Below are 21,838 nucleotides of genomic sequence, written 5' to 3'. Positions count from 1 at the left end.
AAACACTCATAGCATTTTGGAGAGTTGCTGCTTTGGCGTACGCAGTCCCAAAAAGTTTTCCGAGTTGAAACATACTCACTGTACGACCTGGATTATTACGCAGCCATGTCATCACTTCTTGACTGTGATAAGTACTTAAGGGTCCCATGATGCTGACGTCAAGAGGTTGAAGACGGTGTGTACAGTGGGGAGGAAAACTTACTATGATCACCCCGTTTTCTCGAGCTTTATCAATCAAGGGAAGGTTTTTAGTGTGCGTTGAGTGACCATCTAATAAAAGGAGTACAGGGTCATCTTTCGATGGTTTCACATTTTCAATTAAATGGATTAGCCAGTTTACAAATATGTCACTCTGTATCCACCCACTGGGATGGCATACAGCAATAGTTCCAGGAGGCGTACCATCTAACAATTCTGCCTTCATTCGGACTCTCGGGAAAATCAAAAGTGGTGGGATATAAACACCTGAAGCTGATACACACAAAACTGCAGTAGTCAACTGGCCCCTTTCAGCAGAAGAGATAATGCCTACTTGTTTTTTGCCTTTTAAAGACAGAACTTTGGATTTCTTTTTGGGCACAGTCATGATCCCGGTTTCATCGACATTAAATATCTTAGTTGGCCCAAATTTGTATTTGTCTTGCAGTTCTATTAGAAGAGCAAAAAATTTCGAGACATTTACTCTATTAAACCCCATTGCTCGTGCAACGGAAGTCGGTTCTGGAAGGCGTAATGATAATTCCGGATGACGACGTAAAAATCCATAAAGCCAATCCATACCAGCCATTTTTGTGTCTGTATTAAAACCGTGATCTATGCCATTTTTCTCTGCCAATTCAAAAGCAAGTTTTCTAAAATCTGTGTATGTAAGCCCAAATAATTGAGCCTCTAGATCTTTAATATGCTGACACATAATATCTTCTTGCTCATCTGTAAAAATACCTAGGCCTTTTTTAGAAGCTTGTTCCAGGTCATTGCTTATACGGTACTTCTTAACTCTATCTTCTAATGTCGATTGTGGAACTGCAAATTGTCGAGAAGCCAGACGGTATCCACTTCTTCCTTCTATTACTTCCGAAATGGCCTTTTTCATGGCTTCTTCAGTCCATGACTGCCGGTTTGTACATCGTTTATAATTTCGCGGCATTTTCATTCAAACTGTAACAATGTTTCAAACAAAATTATATATAAAAAAAATTAAACACGTAGTCACTGATTCTTGTACAAAACCGGGTACCACCCGGTATTACCCCGTACGGTTTTGCCCCAAGCACCCTAGCAAGAAAAAAAAATAAAAAAACTAACCTCAAAACGAAATGCAATTAAAATCTAAGCAGTGTTTATTAAACATGAAAACATGGTTAACCAAGATTAAAAACCAATACCACATACCTGGATGTTTCGAAGCATAGTAAATGAATGAATTCCATGAATTATTAGATCAAACCACCCTAAAAACTTGATTTGTAATTATTTTTTACGAGCGCACACGAGTGTCCTTCAACTTTTGTTGACAGTGTCGTCAAGATGGCCGACTGCAGTGAGCAAAGCGCGCGAAAATTTGAAACACGCTAAGTGGCTATAATGACATGTCCCGGTTTTACCCCCATACCCGGTTTTGAACTAATCTCCCCTACTACTTAAACAGTACATACACTAAATAAATAAATAAAACAACAAATAAATATCTAATAACTATATATATTATATATATATACCTATAATATACTTACATAAATAATACACATTACATAATATTATAATTAACTAGTTAGTCAGTGACTGTAGGTAGTGCAATTTGACCCTTTCTTTGAAAGAGGCCACAGATGGTGCACGTCTAATTTCTTCAGGAAGAGCATTCCAGAGAACCACTGATTTCGTCGTAAAGGAGTCACCGTAGAAGTCAGTTTTGTGCGGCGGAACTAGCAGTCGCAAGTTCTGAGCAGACCGAAGTGTGCGATCGTGTGAGCAGTGCCGAAACTGAAAACGCTCTTTTAAATATTGAGGGGATGCCGGGTTAAACAGCTATATACGCGGTCATGTTTCTTGATGTCTAGCAGTCCACAGTTAAGCAAATCGATTGGCAATGCCCGTTTACCAGCGCTTTTATATCTCATACTCCGCCGGTAATAATTTATATAGCAAGTACTTTTCTCGAAGGTATTATTTTATATCCGGGGTTTAAGGCGTGTACAAAAGATTTAAAACCTTCAATTTCCACCACATTGAAGGGCTGAAAGTCTTTCGTAACCATTTTTAGTAAATAGGTACTTGTCAATCGTATCTTTTTCTGACGATTGCAACAATTTTAACTAAAGAATTAATTTCACCATCAGCACATAAGACTCCAATTCGGCAACTGTAGCTTCAACTCCAGCTACAAGTGCAATAAAGTTAACTCCTATAGACATAAAAACTTTCACAGGTAAATTCATGGATTACGAGGGAAAAGATCGGGAATAGAATACTTAGGAATAAATTAGAGTGAAACCTTTTTGGTGTATCAAATGTAGTGTTTTTTCAAACATAATTCCATTTTCGAATTTTAAAAAAAGTAAAAAATAAAAGAGTATTGACCATTTGAATTTGACAAGTCGGTGTAAAAAATGGAGCTTACGCGGGAACATTTCCGTGCAATAATTTTTCACAACTTTCGTCGAGGTTTATCTCAAGAACAATGTCTCGCCGAGCTTGTTTCTATTTATAAACTTGAAGCACCAAGTAAAACGACTATATATCGTTGGTATTCTGAGTTTCGCCGTGGACGTTCCTCTCTTACCACAGTCCCTTCTACTGGTCGGCCAAAAACAGCGGTAACACAAGATAACATCGATGCTGTACGCCAGTTAATAAAAGAAGATAGACATGTGACATACGAGCAGATTCGGGCTTCTCTCAGCATTGGTATGACAGCCATTCAAACCATTTTACATGAAGAACTGGGTGTCAAGAAGTTAGTTTCGCGCTGGGTGCCCCACCGTTTGACCGAGGAACAAAAGTCGGCTCGTGTTAATTGGTGTCGATCTGCTCTGCAACGGTTCAATGGAGGCAGTTCAAATGCTGTCTACAATATCGTCTCTGGTGATGAATCGTGGATTTATTCATATGAGCCCGAAAGAAAACATCAATCGGCAGTTTGGGTCTTCGAAGGTGAGGTCAAGCCAACAAAAGTTATTCGCTCACGCAGCGTGTCGAAAAAAATGGTCGCTTCGTTTGTATCGAAAACTGGCCATGTGGCTACGATTCCATTACAAGAACAAAGGACGGTTACTGCTGATTGGTACACAACAGTTTGTTTGCCGGAAGTCGTAAGAGAACTTCGTAAAACTAACCCGAATCGTCGTATAATCCTTCACCACGATAATGCAAGCTCTCATACCGCTCGCAAAACAAGAACGTTTTTAAATATGGAAAACGTGGAGTTGATGGACCATCCTCCGTATAGCCCTGATCTGAGCCCCAATGATTATTTTACATTCCCAAGAATTAAAGATATGCTACGTGGTCAACGGTTTAGCGGCCCAGAAGAGGCGGTCGAAGCTTACAAATCAGCTGTTTTGACAGTATCCACTTCAGACTGGAATTACTGTTTCAATGATTGGTTTAATCGAATGAAAAAGTGCATTGAATGTCACGGAGAAAAAAATAATAAAAAATAATAATAATAATAATATTATGATATCTTTGTACTTTTTTCTATTCCCGATCATTTCGGTATCGCCCTCGTATGTACCATTTATAAACATATTCATGTCACTAATTGACAACAAAAATATGATGCGATCCCCCCCTGGTACGAAAATATATATCGCGACCCCCTTGACCCTTTGGTTTTTTTAATCATTTAATTATATATATACCTATGTTATAGTATTTCCAATATTCATTCCATACGACGCCGACGTATCCATTATGGCGCATCCACACATGCCGCCGGCTTATGCCGCCGGGTTTCAGACCGCCTTGCCGCTGAATGCAGGCCACCGGCGGCCTGCAGATGCGGTTGCAAATTTCGCAGTAGTGTTGTGACTTTCGTCGAAGTTAGTCGTGTACGTAGGATTGAAAGATGTTGGACTATGATATAGTTGCGTGTATCGCAAGTGTTGTATGTTATTATTCGTAAAAAGAGCCGCAAAATGAAACGAAGATATGTGGTATATGTATTGGTAAACTATATAACCTATTGCATTATTATAATAAATCAGTGTTTATTCAGCATTCGGTTGTATCACTCATCTCATCCTCACGCCGTTCCCTACATGGCGACCGTGCCAGTGACGCGTCGCGCGCCATATTTGGCAGATCGGGCGACGCTACGTGATTCTTCGTGTTAAATTCATCATGGACTGTACTTTTCCATTATAAAAAATAATTAAAAATGTGCAACAGCAAGCTTCCATCCCGGCCGGAACGAGCAGAATTAGAAACAGGGGATATTATTAACCAAATCGGATACTCCAACAAAATTGACAAGCACAACGAGAATATAATAAATAATTTGGGGTCAATTAATCTGTACATATGCGTACTCGTCGTTGCCGTCGTATTTGCTATGATCTTCCTGATAGCAAGATATCTGAGGAAGTGCATCAGCAAGAAGATCGAAAGGAGCACTCGGATGAACGTGATGCGGTTGAGCCAGCTGCAGGGCGCCCCACGAGCCAGGCACGAGGACGGTGCGAGCGGGAAGTGACCGCTGCCGTGGTCCCACGGCTTTCGGGGTCCTCCCAGTGACCGGGAGCATCGGAAGTGTAACAGTGAGTGTTTTAAAGTGATGGTCAATTTGTGAAAGTCAATTTACGTGCAGAAAGTGGTAAAGCTAAAGTCATGGACTTATAATATATTCATCGGGTAAAGTACCGTTAATTATTTAGAGACAGTCAAGCTATAGTGTAAAACTTTTAGTAGCAGTTCTTATTTTTATTATTCCTAATTAAATATGAAGTAAAAATTAAATTTCACTTCAGTAGGTATCAATGTAATCGCATTTATTTTGTTTTTAATTAGATGCTTTATATAAAAAAAAGAGTTTATATTTTATAATTATGAATAATTAAATGGCCGAAAGTATAAAAAATCTATATGGGAAATTAAAGGATATAAGAACATATTTAATAAAAATCGGACCCAGTCGTAGAAAGGGTTCAATCCTAGATACCAAGTTAGAAGAGGCCAATTATTTACTGAAGCAATATAATATATTTACTGATAATTTAGCAGAGGAATCAGAGCTTCCTGATAAAGAGTTTACTGTAATTATTGACTTGTGTTCTAAATTTAATTCCTTGTATGACGAAGTTTTAATTTTATGTAGTCCGATTAAGGAAAAAAGCAACATGGATACTTTCGATTTAAGAACAGCTTTGAATCTGATACCGGTGATGAATGATGACGAGGAAAGCACTAAACAACTAATTGAGAATATTTCATATTATAGCACTTTGTTGAAAAAACCTGAATGTCAAAATAATTTGATTTTGTTTGTGTTGAAAAGCAGGTTGTCACAGTCAGCCCGATTATGTTTAGCATCCAGTTATGAATCTGTCGATGAGTTGGTAAAGGATATGCGCAGGCAGCTGTTACCACAAAAAGCAGCCACAGCCATACACGCCAAGTTGCAGCAGGCGCGGCAGAGTGACAGAAGTATTGCTGATTTCGGTAAGCAAATTACAGAGCTTTTTGTTGACCTGACAATTTCACAGGCGGACGGAAAATCGAGTAGTTACGATGTTTTGAAACCATTAAACGAAAAACTTGCCATAAAAAAGTTTTCCGACGGCCTGCGAAACCGCAGGTTAAGCACTATTATTGCGGCTCGAGACTACAAAACACTTAAGGACGCCATTCAGGCGGCCCAAGATGAGGAAATATCATCAGCATCCACTTCTACAGAAGTCATGGGTATGTACTAGCATGCGCGGCCTTATCATAATAAGTCTTACAGGTCACCTCGAGGAAACAGAGGCTACTACGGAGGTGCTCGTCATTTTACAAGAGGTAGGGGGTCCAGCTACTATCGGCGTCCCACGCAAGAGCCCCCCCAAGGGTTTTACCAAAGGTACAATGGGCGTGCAAACGGGTTCCGGGGTAGGTACCCGTCCACCCGTTATCAGCGCCAATATAGGGGACATCATTCTGGTCCAAATAAAAATATTAATTGCATGACAACGGAGCAAAACGGAAATACACACGAAAATGAGTTGAACGAGGAAAATTTAAACCATTTTTTTCGATCCTAATTAGTAATTACATATGTTCAAGTAACAGTTTAAACAAAGTTACATTATATCTCGGAAGACATAAACATAGTTGGTTACTCGATACTGGAGCTTCGATCTCCGCCATAAAGTATGACTGTTTGGAAAGTTTACAAATTCCATTCCATAAAGAGAAGCTGTGCGTCAAAGGTATAGGTGGCAATGTCTCATCGGAAGGCTATGTTTACCTTAAACTAAATCATGATGGATACGAATTCGAAAATAAATTTTATGTTTTTCGAACTTTGCCCTGTAAAACCGACGGTATTTTGGGTCAAGATTTTTTGAAAAAGTTCAAGGCGGTTTTGAATTTTGAATACAATACGATACAATTAATAACACAGAATAACAAATTAAATTAACTTTTGAGTATTTGTCATCAATAAATAATTCGTATTTAACTGTTCCAGCCCATTGCGAGTATATTCACTATGTCGATGTAAACATGAAAGATGATTGCGTTATAAATTCTCAGGAGCTGTGTGAGGGTGTGTTCATAGCGAATTCAATAGCGAGGCCTAAAAATGGGAAAATCGCAATAAAAATATTAAACACGAGAGAGGAAGATGTCAAATTAAGTTATTTCAGAGTTAACGGTTCTAACTTAAACGATTATTACATATGTCAATTTAGTAAACCTGTCATGAATGCTGAAAGAGTCAAACAAATATTTTCACACTTGAATTTAAAAGATTTAAATGAGGAGGAACAAAAATCTATTGAAAATATTTGTGCAAAATTTCCGGACGTTTTTTATTTACCGGGTGACAAATTAACGACAACTTCACTCTATGAACAATCCATCGAATTAAAACCTAATAGTACACCTGTTTACATAAAACCTTATAGATTGCCCCATGCTCAGAAATCGGAAATAGACAAACAAATACAACGTATGTTAGATGACGGAATAATTGAAGAGTCTAGAAGCGCATGGTCCAGTCCTTTATTACTAGTACCGAAAAAACTAGATTCAACCGGTGAAAAGAAATGGCGTGTCGTTATCGACTATAGGCAGTTGAACGATCGTATACAGGATGATAAATTCCCACTACCCAATATAACAGATATACTTGATTCACTTTCTGGAGCCCTGTACTACTCTCACCTTGACCTCTATCAAGGGTTTTATCAATGTAATTTAAAAGAAAGCAGTAGGCCGTACACAGCTTTTACTACCAATAAAAATCAGTATCAGATGACTAGGCTACCTATGGGCCTCAAAACTAGCCCCAATGCATTCTCCCGTATGATGACCGTGGCTATGTCAGGGTTAAACTACGAGAAATGCCTTGTTTATCAAGATGATTTGTGTGTTTTTGGTCGAAATTTGGCAATTCATAACAAAAATTTATTGGATATATTCAGCAGATTACGTAAAGTTAATTTAAAACTCAACACGGCAAAATGCAAATTTTAAAAAAAGGAAATACTCTACCTTGGTCACATCGTATCAAAATCAGGAATATTACCTGATCCGGAGAAAATTAAAGTTCTAGAAAACTACCCTAAACCACAGAACACTGATGAGGTAAAACGGTTTGTCGCGTTCACAAATTATTATCGTAAATTTATCCCGAATTTTGCAGAAAAAGCACATCCATTAAATAAATTATGTTGTAAAAATGTACAGTTCAATTGGACACAAGAATGTGAAAACTCATTTCAGTTTTTAAAAACAGCCCTTATTACTCCCCCCGTACTCCAGTATCCGGACCTAACAGGAAATAATCAGTTTATCTTACAAACAGACGCGTCAGGGAAAGCCATCGGATCTGTACTATGTAACAAAAACGGACACCCTGTAGCTTATGCGAGTCGTACATTAAATAAGGCAGAAATGAACTATCCGACCATTGAGAAGGAGTTACTAGCAATAGTGTGGAGTGTCAAGTACTTTAGACCTTATTTATACGGTAAAAAATTTAAAATCCAAACAGATCACAGGCCTTTAGTGTATTTATTTGGCATGCGCGATCCTTCTAGCAGATTATTAAAATTTCGATTACTTCTAGAGGAATATAATTTTACAGTTGAATATTTAAAAGGATGTCAGAATAGCGCAGCTGATAGTTTATCGCGGATAGTGACGTCATCAGATGAGTTAAAGTGTTTAAACGAACGTGTTATAAATGTAATGACGAGAGCGCAAATGAGAAAAGCGCAAGAATGCGATCAAAATGTAGGCGGTACAAATACATCGGTCGATAATATTCCCCCAGGCTCGAGGCCCGTACACCCAAGAGTTGTGGAGATTATTAAAAAACCGACTTATTTGACTGAACTATTATTGGCAAATAAACGACTAATAAATAAAATAAAAAATCAAGGACTAGTAACTGATATGTCTAAGTACTTTTTGTATGCATCGAGTAAGTCGTGTTTGTATTTCGATGTTACATCTCGATCGCCAATATCGCGAGCCGAATTGGTGAGGGATCTAGCGTCATTATGTAAAAGATTAAAAATAAATGAGATATGCGTAATAAAAAATGATAATAATATTGATTTTATAAGTGGTTTAATAAATGAAATAAATAAATGCGATAAATGGTCCGGACCACGTCTTTGCGTATTACGAAATGTTCAGATAATAAATAATGTTGACGACAGAAGAGTTATCATCAACGATTTCCATCTTTTGCCCACAAGTGGCCACGCGGGCATTAGGCGGATGTTGAACAATATAAAGAAATTTTACTATTGGTCGAGCATGGAGAAGGATGTTCAAGAATTTGTATCCAAGTGTTCGCAATGTCAAAAACAAAAATACTCGGTTGGTACAAAGCAACCTATGGCTATTACGACTACGTCAAATTATGCATTTGAGAAAATTTTCTTAGATATCGTAGGCCCTTTGCCTAAAGACGATAATGATTTTTGCTACATATTAACATTACAATGTGAGCTATCAAAATTTACAGAAGCTTACCCACTTTACAATAAGGACGCCACCTCAGTCGCACGTGCATTCGTTGAGAGATTCGTTCTACGTTACGGTATACCCCGTGAAATAGCTACAGATAGAGGTTCTGAATTTATCTGCAACACCATGCAACAGGTATGTCAATTACTTAAAATTAACCATCTTACTTCAACGGCGTACCACCACGAGAGCATCGGTTCGCTGGAAAACTAACATAAAACCATGGGTGCGTATTTACGAATAAATTGTGAAAACAGATCAAACGCATGGAGTAGTTGGCTGCCATATTGGTGTTTTTCATACAACAATACTGTTCACTGTGAAACGAAATACACACCACACGAATTGGTTTTCGGTAAGACTTGTATGATCCCTAATAATTTAAATAGCAACCACGTAGATCCTTTATACTCATATGACAGTTACCCAGCAGAATTAAGATACAGGCTACAAGTAGCTCAAAAGGATGCTCAGTGTAATCTTAAATGTAGTAAATTGAAGAGGAAAGAAAATTACGATAAATATGTTAATTCTATATCTTATAATAAGGGTGATTATTTACTATTAAAGAACCCAGTAGGAAATAAATTTGATAACATTTATTTAGGACCTTATTTAGTTTTAGATGATTTAAATGTCAATGTTAGAATTTTAAGGAATAACAAAGAGGAAATAGTGCATAAAAATCGCACAAAACCTCATCGTAGTTAATAAAATAATATGTAATCGTTTGTGTATTCACATAATATGTATTCTTTGTTAGAATAAGCTTGGTAATTATCCACATTTTAACCTTATATAACCATTGTAATCGTACAATTTAATTTTGATTATTTGGTGTTATAAAAAAAATACTATTGTGATTGTATTTTTTTCTTGTTGCCATGGGAGATGTGGTATGTATTGGTAAACTATATAACCTATTGCATTATTATAATAAATCAGTGTTTATTCAGCATTCGGTTGTATCACTCATCTCATCCTCACGCCGTTCCCTACAGATATTAGGTCAGACCAAGTCTACGAAATAGGCCTAATGTGTCCCTGATACTTGAAGATTTTAGAAAGGATGACATTAACCGAAGAAATATTCGTTCGAAATTTAACACTTTTCTAAGGATCTCTAGTGAAGAATTTGAAATATTACTGAATTTAACTGGACCCATGATATCAAAAACTGACACCCGCTGGAGAAATGCTGTGTCAGCTTCCGATCGACTAGCAATTACTTTGAGATACCTGGCTACTGGCTACAGGAGACTCTTATTTTTCACTCGGTACGCTGTTTAAAGTGTCTCCACAAGTTATTTCTTTAATAATTCCAGATGTTTGTCAAGCGTTGGTATCTACATTATCCAATTATTTAAGGGTAAGTACAAATATCCGTAACACATTAGGTAGTTAGAAACTGAACCTTCCTAAGTAACATTTATCTATTCCTAGTCGAATTATAATATCTATGATTTTATACTGTACCTGGAACTTCACACACATTTTACATACATATAACTAGAACTACACACACAAATATCACAAACAATTTTATTTTAAAGATGCCGAATACACAGGAAGAATGGCTATCAGTGGCTCGGAGTTTCATGCAGAAATTGAATGTACCTAATTGCGTAGGTGCCCTCGATGGGAAACATATACGTATTTCATGTCCAATTAATAGCGGTTCTGAGTTTTTTAATTATAAGTCATATTTCAGTATTGTTTTGCTAGCTTTAATCGATGCCAATTATAACTTTTTATACGTGGACATTGGAAGTCAGGGCAGAATATCTGATGGTGGAGTTCTACGCAATTCAACTTTATTTGATATGATACGAGATGGAACTTTATGTCTGCCACAAGCGATTCCATTACAAGGGAGAAATACACCTGTACCTTTTTATTTCATCGGTGATGATGCTTTCCCCATCTCAAAGAATATAATAAAACCATTTTCTGGATATCATGCAAAAGGATCACCTGAGAGGGTTTTTAATTATAGAATTAGTCGCGGGCGCATGGTTGTAAAAGACGCGTTTGGAATTTAACTAATAAATTCAGAATTTTACATACACGCATTGGCTTACAAAATGAGAAAGCAAAACTTGTCGTGATGGCTTGTGTGCATCTGCATAATTTTATGAAGAGAAATGAAAGAACTACTGATGGAGTTTTGAACGAAGAGCAACAAAATATTCCGCAGATCGCTCTAAATGTAGAACCAAGGGTAATTAGAAATGAGCTAAAATGTTATTTTCTATCGGAACAAGGTCAGCTTCCTTGGCAATATCAAATATTTTAAAGAAATAAAATATGATTATTCAAATAATTGTTTTATTTAGGAATCAGAAATATTTATCAATAATTTTAAGCTTTTCTTAAAATAAAATAATTCAACTGAAAATATTTAAACATTGATTTTAATCAATAACACTATTTTCGGTTAAATTATTTTCGAAGACTTGTAACAGACTGTCACTTGTGTTGACATCTGGGCTATTTTGCATTTCATAGTCTGCTTGAAAAGAGGAGCGCGAAGTTGAGGGCGATGGTTTCTTTGTATTTCCGCATAGCAGCGTTGGCTAATATTGCCTCGATGGTCATGCGGGAACAGGCTTCTGAGACTGTTTGGTTGGGAGGCTGTTGAGTAACTGTTATTTTATTCCGATGTTTAGTCTTTGATGATGTGCAGTTTACTATTTCAGGACTTACCTGAATAACTGAATCTTTTTGAGCATACTGATATGTAATATTTCTAAAATCCGTACTCCAGACAAGGTTGCCCCAAAATCCTATTTGGCAGCTGATCTCTATGGTAGTGGTGAAATCAGGCAATTCAGGAGCCGGCTCTCTCCCCCAATATGGCACCATCATTATGGCGCATACCGTTATCAAAGTTAAAGGAGTCATAACATTGAAGTGCTTAAATAGGGGTTCTTTAATCTTTGTTAATTATTGATTTTTCTTACTATATTTCATTTTGTTTTGAGTCGGTGGATGTTGCAAGACTTTTAATTAGGGAGCAATACTCCTTAATGGGAGGTGAAGATAAGGTCTATCATCTCTAACGGGACCCCTCGTATTTCTAAGCTCAACCATAAAGTAGAGTTTACTTTATAGAGTTTTTGTCCAAAACGGGGGTGGTAACATTGTTCAAGTGCTCTGTCTGGGTAAAGCGACAATTGACGAGACCTAATCTCATAATCAGATTCCTTCATGGAAACCATGAGCCATAAGGCCTGGCCTTCTGACTGTACCCAAGCAGATCCTGATGAGCTGAAGTAAGGAGTTTGATAGCATGAGTTGCTTCCATAGGCCGAAACATCTTTTGACAGCATTCCTTGTCTTAATGATGTGGCATCTGTTGTATTGCTCCTCAGATTGTGTTGCATGATGCAATACTGGAGTAAACCAGTGTGATGTACACGGGTATCCACCATCTCCTAGTAATACTCCTCGGAATGCTCCTGCCTCAAACCTCTGCATAAGCCGGCATTCCCTATAAATGCGTGAGTCGTGGACTCTGCCATGCCATCTTGTTACGATGTCTCTTATTTTTAGGTCAGCATCACAAACAACCTGAAAAGATATATATTTTTTTTAAAACTACCAATCATTAATGGACTTGGCCACTACAAATATTACTCACTAAAAAAATACGTAGGCCTTAAGATATTCCCCGATGGTTCCCTCTCTAGGCTTGGGAAGCGAGACCTTCACCGCGGCGAAGAACTCTTTCATGGAATCGGTGAGCTCAAAATTCCTTACTCTCATATGTTCGAACCACTCTGTCGCATTGGTGCTGTGGAAAGCTCCAGCAAGCCCGGATCCACCTTCTCCTTCTTCAAGCTCGTCCCCATCCTCTGTGTACGGCTTGCACAAGGTGATGTTGCGCTTGTGCGCAAAGGCCACTATGATGGCGTTGGTCATAAGGTTGGTGGTATTTACATCTGTGTTCTTTCTCGCCATCAAGCTACGCTTTGACCCCATCAGAGCGCCTATCACATGAAGCCAGAAGAATGTTCCTGGATTGGCTACGCTCGAATAGGCGCTCTTGCTTACCAACCCGAAATCAGCTTGGTAAGCAAAATAAGAAAATTCATTAAGAGACTCTTGATAATTGTTGTCTTCTGTCATCTGCTCTAACTCATCGGCAATGGAGTTGACGAATACCCAATCTGCAAGGCCTTCAGTTGCAAGCCCGACCAATTTACTGACGAACCCCACAGATAGGAGGGCGGCGCAGTCCCTATATCTGGAGCTGATTGATCCGAATCGTGCGGACGCCATATCTACGTCTGAGAATCTGTATAGGAACATGTCGTACATAGCCACGATTTTTATGTATTCCCGGTCCGACTGCCATGTAGCGTGGGTTGCTATCTTGGTGGCATGGGCAGATACGATCGACCTCCTGTCCCCAATTGTATCCAGTTGTTTCTTAAAATGATCGATGACGGCCTGTTTTCCTTCTGCGTTCGAAATGCGTAGAACCCTGTATATCGTTAGGAGCAAGAGCAAGACGTTGCGGTTACTCTCGTCCTTTTCTGCCCCCACCTTTGTTCCGACTGTTACTGCATCCTGTTGGTTATGCTTGATAAGATCCAGCGGTGTGATCTCAGCGCCTTCTGCGCAAATCTCCACACCGTAAGACATCCATGCGACCGGACACTTTGCCTTGATGGTTGCCGCGAGCTTTGTCATATATACTTTAGCGACTTCCTTGTCTATATTGGAGTTTTCAAATCCGTGCAGTATAGCCTTCCTTAGATCATCTATGGACTCAGTGGAACTCCCAGTTGAGACCACAGGTTTCCCCCTATTTGCCTCGAACCAGGCGTCCGGATACGTGACCTTCTTTGACTGTGATATGTCAATCCCCTTCACGGGACGCTTAGTCCCAACTCTCTTCAAACCCGGAGGATTCGCAGCCATTTTTAGTTGAGGACAATTAACCCTGTTGAAAGACGTGGAGCACAACACCACCAAAAAGTTCACCTTTATGATTGAACTACTATGATACTGTTTATATAATAATCATATATGTAGGTACTTAAGTAATACAAACTAATTAAGGATGCATATAAATACCTGCACATTTATAGACGGATATCCTTTTCTTTTCATATAAAGTTGACCTCCATTAGCATTGATTTTTTTACTCTTATGTGAGTACAGTCTATAGCACCAATGCCTGGTCGTTGGCAATCTGCGAAACTTCCTTATGGTCTCTTTTTGCTCGTCTAAGGTTGCAGGCATTTTTACGAATTGATGAGACATGTGCGCTAATATCATGGCGACTTTTTTGCATGTTGTGCTTATTATGGGCTGAGAGACACCATGCAAGTCTGCTGTGTCATCTTGAATCTGTAAATAAACGGACAATAGTAATACTTACAAACATGTTAATTTATACTTAGGTATAACTTTCTTGTACACTTTACTTACTTTGTGACGAGCCCAATTGCGTAGAGCACAAACCACTTGTAGCTGGACTCAAGGAGCACTGTAGTGTATGACACTCGGAATAATGACATCCTGCACAGATCCTACTTGTGTCGAGTACATATGTCAGTTTTCTGTGCCCAGCTGTCAGTGTGACGCATGAAGCGCGGGTTACAAGCAAGTGGGCGTGTACTGACGAGCCAAGATTATCAAGTGTAGAACAGTGGTTTATTACAAGAATCGAAACATTACAAGTGGCGACGAGGATTAAAAAAGCAAGTACTTACGTTTGCGTACTAAGAAAAACAGGAAAAAATATATAATTATAAACAAACAAAAACCCGACTGCACGCTAAAAAGATGAAAACAAGCCCCAATGTTAGAAAGTATCGCAGGCGGGGACCAGCAGAGGGTTCACCATTTAGCTGAATGTTGTGGCGGTCAAGTTGGTCTGCGATACTTTCCATTAACATTGGGGCTTGTTTTCATCTTTTTAGCGTGCAGTCGGGTTTTTTGTTTGTTTATAATTATATTTTTTTATTTGTAACTATTTCGTTGTTTTATATTTTATGAAATATTATGTCAGTAGTCGGGTTTTAGTTTATGCACATTTTTTATTTTAATAATTTCGGTGTTGTGATTTAAGTACTTACCTACAATGCATATTTTTGTAATGTGCTAATCAAGCGCTTTCACTTAATACCCCACATGGCATAGTTGGATAAGTATTATTTTTTTGATCATCACTTTATGTCCTCTAGAGGGCGCTATATACATTTTAATGTAACGTCACATAGCCTATAACCATCGCGCAATTAAGACGCTTCTAACGATACCTCATACATCAAAATCTATCAAGCCGTTTAGGCTACAGGAGGGAACAAAGAAACAGACATACATACATACAAACATACAATCGAAAAACGCTCACTCATTGGCGCTCTCCGCCTCCCGCCCCCGCGTCCCGCGTGCGTCGGTCTCGGAAGTAGATAATCGGCGCGCTCAAATGTTTCTTTGGTCTTTGTACCATTCTTAATTCGTGCGTCGTAAGAGTTAAATTTGACTGCAATATTTTTGAACTTACCACTACTGTACCGAGCGTGGCAAAGCGGTGTGCGTAGGCACACAAGGATCTCAGTCGTTTTTTTTTATAATATACTCTTTGATTTCAGTCGTTTGTTTGAAGTTTGAAGTTGATAGTAAATTTTGTTTTATTACTTTGCTTTGTTTGTTTTCGAGTTTCGAGTATTTTTGAGCTAATTACGAACGTGGGCGTCGGATAGGTTTTTTAAAAAACAGTTCAAATAGTTAATATAGAAATTTATTAAAATAATCGTTACTAGTTTTATCTTATCTATTAATTAATAGCTAGCGATCGCGATTGATCCAGTTGTTCGCTACCGGCGATGGAGCGCAACAAGCCACGGGTGTCGTCGGAGGTGCTTCTCCAAGAATTCTGGAATGCTGTGTCAGCTCTTGTGCAATCATTATTGATATCTGTTCGCTACAGTCTTTGTTTTAGGGATGAGTGGTGAATCAATGGTAGGTATGAGGGTTCTACACTCGTAACACCTCCCCTCCTAGTAGAGCAACTATTTTCCAATGTCTAATGAAAATGTTGCGGCTTTTCTTTCAGCCAGCGAAGATGATAAGGAGTCTTGCTTCGGCTTATTCTTGTCATCTTTATTTGAAGTTATCTTCAGGGAGTTTCGACGTCGGTAAAAATATAGTATAATGGGTACAGTTGCACTTAATATCAGGATTGCATACAGTGGAATTGTTGTATGGTATATGCTGAGAGAGTCGATTTCATTCACTTTAACTGGAACTTCCATTGTTATCTGGTGTTGAATATTATGTAGGTTTCTCAATTCAATTGAATTCAATTTATATCGATGACTCAATTTATTTGTAGGTGTTGAGAATGAGTGTGGGAATGTCATAATTTAGACGACTTTTCCGAGTACTTTGTCATCTCTGTTGACAATGGTGAATTCGGGTGTTGAAATCTTGCAGGTGTGCGGGATCATTGCGAGAAAACTTCCTTGCAGAATTTCGTAACGATCTTGATCACATGATAGAAGAACTTTAGTTGAATTAGGAAATGTAATAATATAATGCTGGTTATCTAGCTCTGTCAGAGCCTCCTTGGTCAGTGAGATAGGCGTGGGGCTGCACGATTCATCTATCTCCTGAAGATATATGAGTCTATGTATACAGTCGCGTTGATTACGGGTTCGTTGTTTAATGTCTAGCTCACATATGAAGATGGAGTCAACCTTCGGGCATTCTGCCGCAATGTACGCAAACTCCTGGGAGTTGGTCGCTAGGTAAGGTAGGAGTGGTAATATGATATTATCGTCCTTATTAGGAACTGGGCAAAGTTTGTACCGATCGTAAGTGGATGAGGACATTATAGGAAATTTGAGGACAATCACGATCTTTTTATTTATATAATAGGAACCTAATTTAATTATGTTATAATAGTATCTATAATCTAAATCTAATATCTGGTTAAAGAACGGCCCAAAGAACCATAACAAGAGCCGACATGGGTCAGGTGGTCCCACCGAAGCTAAAAACAGCAACCTCCCCTAAAGAGCATTTGGAGAATGCCGTCATAGAATTTGTGGCAATAACAACCGCCACAAAGCAGGTAAACCTCTTGTCGTGCAAAACCATCATGCAGACCTACAGGCAAGAAAACGAAGGCCGGCTAAAAATTCTACTCGAGGAGGCCGAAGCCTGCATATACGATAACAGTAGTTGCCAAGTCCTCAGAGGCAAAATGACTGGAGCGTATATGGCGGCTTACAGCGAGGAAAGCGGATTTGTACCCTGGGAATGCAACTCCTCAAAATTTACTGTGCCACACAACAACCAAATAGTGGTCGTCGCCCAGTGCACCAGGATTATGCTAGAGGATAAAATCCTAGCAAAAGTGGAAACCATCAACGCCAACTGGAATCACTGGACGATGCCCACTATCACTTGGGTGAACGGGGTACCTGGATGTGGGAAGACAACCTGGGTGATAAATAACTTCGATGTGAGCAAAGACACCATTATCACAACAACAACTGAGGCGGCCATCGACATAAGAAACAGGCTAGCGCATCGTATTGGTGACATGGTCAAAACTAGGGTGCGTACGATGGCATCAGTCCTGGTAAACGGCTTTAGAGAACATGTCGGTTGCCAACGCCTGATAATTGACGAAGCCCTGATGAACCATTTCGGGGCAATCGTAATGGCCGCCCACCTGTCTCGTGCCTGTGATATTGCTCTGATCGGAGACATCAATCAGCTACCATATATCGACAGAGAGAACCTATTCGAGCTTAGGTACAATCGCCCAACACTGGTAGCAAACATCACCCAGGAGCTGTTGTGCTCATACAGAAACTCCATGGATGTTGCATACGCCCTAAAGGAAGTATACTCAGGCATATACGCAGCCACAGCGCGCATCCAATCCCTGCAGCTGAAAAGGTTAACAGACGCAGTAATTCCCAAATCCCAAACCAACACTCTGTTCCTGGTGCATACACAGGAAGAAAAAGAGACCTTGACCAGCCAAGGGTATGGTGAAGGAATGGGCTCACGCGTCCTAACCATACACGAAGCACAGGGATTGACGTACGAATCCGTTATTATCATAAGAACAAAAGATAAAATAAAGTTGCACGATAGCATACCTCACGCAGTAGTGGCGCTGTCGAGGCACACCACCGCCTGCACCTACTATGCGGATGACACCGAGGACGCTATCGGCAACCTCGCTAAAACGGCAATAACAGCGCCAAAGAAACGCATCCTCGAGTACAATCTAAAAATGGCAGTTAAGAATCGAGACGAAGAGGTCATTGCACTTTCTGGGGAAATGTTAAGAAGGCAAAACGGGGCGGAATAAATCATAAAATATAATTTTGGTTAAGAGCGCAAAATATAGGTCAAATTGGGAAAATAATTTATATAACTAACCTATTGATTATTATATCATAACTAACAATTAAAATAAGTTATCTTTAAGAACAGAGTCACACACTAACATCAGGCAAAACATGACCTATAACGACTGAGGGGCCGAGCCATTGCCAGGTGTCTACTAAGTTCTCCGAAGACAGCTGGCATTGGCCCTGTCCTTGTTAAGTTTGTTGCCATTACTAATGTAAGTGTGACTCTGAAAACCATTAATTAAAAAAAAAAGGAAAAAAAAAAGAAAAAAAAAAAAAAAAAAATCTTGTATAATGAGATACACGGCTGGGGGTTTTTAGTCGGTTAACGCCCGACACTACCTGGGTCCTCTTCCCAGGTGTCCATGTGGATTTTCCCCCAGCAGTGGAAAAAAAAAAGGGAAAAAAGAAAAAGAAAAAAAAAAAGAACAATATATATATAAAAGATAGAATATATATACCTATATATAAATGAAACTTCCTTACCGAGTAGAAAGTAGATAAAAGAATTAAAAACTATCTCATAAAAATTACCACTCTTCAAAAGGCACGGACATAAAGTCTGTGGAGTGATAACAATTTCTTAAAAAAAAATAAAAAAAATATCTGGTTAGAGTTAGCATCATATATGCTTTTTAATTTGCTTATCATAATCTTAATATCGTGCGTAGATAATATAGAATGGTGCATAGAACTTGAATAACTAAAAGCTATTATATTTGTAAGCCTATTGATTTCTTCATACAAATCTTGCAAATTATCACTTAAAATGATTAAAATTTGCGAAATGTGAGCTTAATAAATGGATCGCTCCTTATCAGTATTGGTAGTATTAATAAGATATGAAATAGCCTTATTCAGTCGTAACTGATTAATACTCAAGTTACTCAGTACCTGTGTTTGTTGGATCGAATATTCTTGGAATAGACTTATCTGCTTATTAAAATGGTCTGATAAATTTTGGTCATTTTTTCCTAAGATTTTCAAAAGGCATCATTGTGGTCTAGATTACCAGATATACTTTTTATGAATTACCCTAACGGGTTAAATAAGCCACGCTTTGCACGTCTAGGTTCAAAGGTTTCAAGTTGCAATGCTATTTTATCTAATTTACTGGACAGGTGCTTAATGCTGTATTTATATAAGAGAATAGAGTGAGTAGGTATAGTGGTAGTTATGTCAGTAAGTTCAGACTGTAAAGAATCTATTTGTCTATGAATTTGTTCCAGATCTATGTCCTGTAAAAATGTATGATAGTGGCTAATCATTCTAGTTGGGCCTAGTTTGTAAGGTAATATTCCCGGTCCATTAGATAAGCTGTCAAGTCGGATGCGCGTCCCTTGAGTGGTCGCGGCTCGTGCTGGGGCCAGCAATGTCAGCATTATTGCGAGTCTGTAACAAAGTAGATTGAATAGGTATTTTAGGGCGTTTTGCTCTAGCTTTTGCTACTTTTCCGCGTTTTTTAGATGTGTATATATGAATAGGCAAATTCGATGTGACTTTATCATGTGTATAACGAGGTGCAATTTTTTGTCTAGCTGCTGCAGGGTTACGAATGAAAATTTCTTGACCTTCTTCATACTGAATTTCAGGTTCTCTATTCTGGTGTGTCGCGTCATTATAGCTTCGCGGTCGGACAGCGATGACTCATGTACAATTTTATACACGATTTGCATTTTAGTTTTATGATCCTGTAGGTATTGTTGGTGAAGTATTTCTGTTAAGTTGAAGTCTGTCGGGTCTCGTGGGTCAAAGTGTCCATTTATTAATTCGAACGGCCTGCACTTAGTCAAGCTGTGAGTAGAGCTATTGTATGCTATGAGGGCATAGGGGACTAGAGTTTGAGCGGCTTCATTTCTATGCTGAATCTTTAGGACTCTAAGGTGTTCCAATAGAGTACTATGAAAACGTTCAATCATACCGTTTTCATTGGGGGAATAGGCGGCTGTGGTATGATGATGAATTTTGTGTAATTTTAAAAATTCGGCTACTACCTGATTTACAAATTCCGTACTGTTATCTGTAACCAAGGTCATTGCGAATCCATGGTGAGTACTAAAGTTCAAAAGTGATCGGACAATATTAGGGGCAGTACAGTCTGGTAGTCGGTACGCCTGTGCGTATTTAGAAAATGAGTCAATTAATGTTAGGTATTTTTCGTGTTCTATTGTAAGTACATCGGCATGAATAATTTCGAATGGTTTTGTGGGTGGCGGAACGATTTGGTATTCTTGACGTATTGGATTACGGTCGTATTTCGCTCGTCCGCAAACTGCACATTCATTTATAAACTTGGTGATAGCTTCCTTAAGTTTCGGCCAGTAATACGTTTTTGATAAGGAAAGGTATGTTTCATTTATACCTCTATGATTCGTCTTGCCGTCGTGATATTTTCTTATTATGTCTTGTTGGTTTAAATAGTCAGATACGTTTTGAATTTCTCTTTTTACTAGTACGAGGTTGACTGAGGACACATTAAAGGTATTTTGTAAAATTGGTACGATGTTGTACATTTTGTCTAGGGGCTGAACTAAAATAGCGGTTTTTAATTTAGGGTCGATGTGGTTTTTTACAGTGGATATAATTTCTTCTGTAAGATTTTCCTCGGAAATATTTATCATAATTCTCTGATAAAGATCAAACGGTTTCGTAATTTTGGGTTTTTTATTCGTGGAATTTGGAGTTAAATTGATAATTAACTGTCTACGAAACTTATTTAATGGCTCATCTGTGATGGGTATCTCTAAGATGGGGCTTTCGTGACTAGTGTGAACTGTTTCTGTAGAAGATTGGTCTATTATTGGTCTGTCATAAGGTTGTTGTAAGTCCTGGTTGTCCAAGTCACCTGCATTGCTATGTGCGGTGTCGGTGGATGAGTCACTTATTAAGGGTCTATCGTCGGGGGCAGTTATGGTTGATGATGAATGTGAATTTCGTCTTGACGTGTTGACAGCCAATGATACCATTTCATCATTATGGATTTCTATGCGGGATATGGCATCCGCATTAGTATTACTTTTGCCTTTTTTGTATACTATTGTATAGTTATAGACAGAGAGGGCTAGTCGCCACCTTGTGAGGCGAGAACTAGGTTCCTTTAAATTCATAAGCCATTGAAGAGGCTTGTGATCGGTCACGATTTTGAATTTTTGGCCAAAAAGGTATGGTTTGAAGTACTTTGTTGCCCAAACTATGGCAAGCAGCTCTTTCTCGATGGTGGAATAATTTACTTCACTGTCATTGAGTGTCCTTGAAGCATA

At 38.6% G+C, this 21,838-nt stretch overlaps 1 pseudogene; it reads left to right on the top strand.

Annotated features, from left to right (window-relative positions):
* Positions 1 to 10,346: 10,346 nt before the first annotated feature.
* LOC125489528 lies at positions 10,347 to 11,225 on the top strand (annotated as a pseudogene).
* The last annotated feature ends 10,613 nt before the right edge of the window (positions 11,226 to 21,838 follow it).

This window comes from Plutella xylostella, chromosome 14 (genome assembly GCF_932276165.1).
Source record: "Plutella xylostella chromosome 14, ilPluXylo3.1, whole genome shotgun sequence".
Classification (NCBI taxonomy): Eukaryota; Metazoa; Arthropoda; class Insecta; order Lepidoptera; family Plutellidae; genus Plutella; species Plutella xylostella.
The sequence above is the reverse complement of the archived record's forward strand: the minus strand, read 5'-3'. Positions and strand labels throughout refer to the sequence as shown.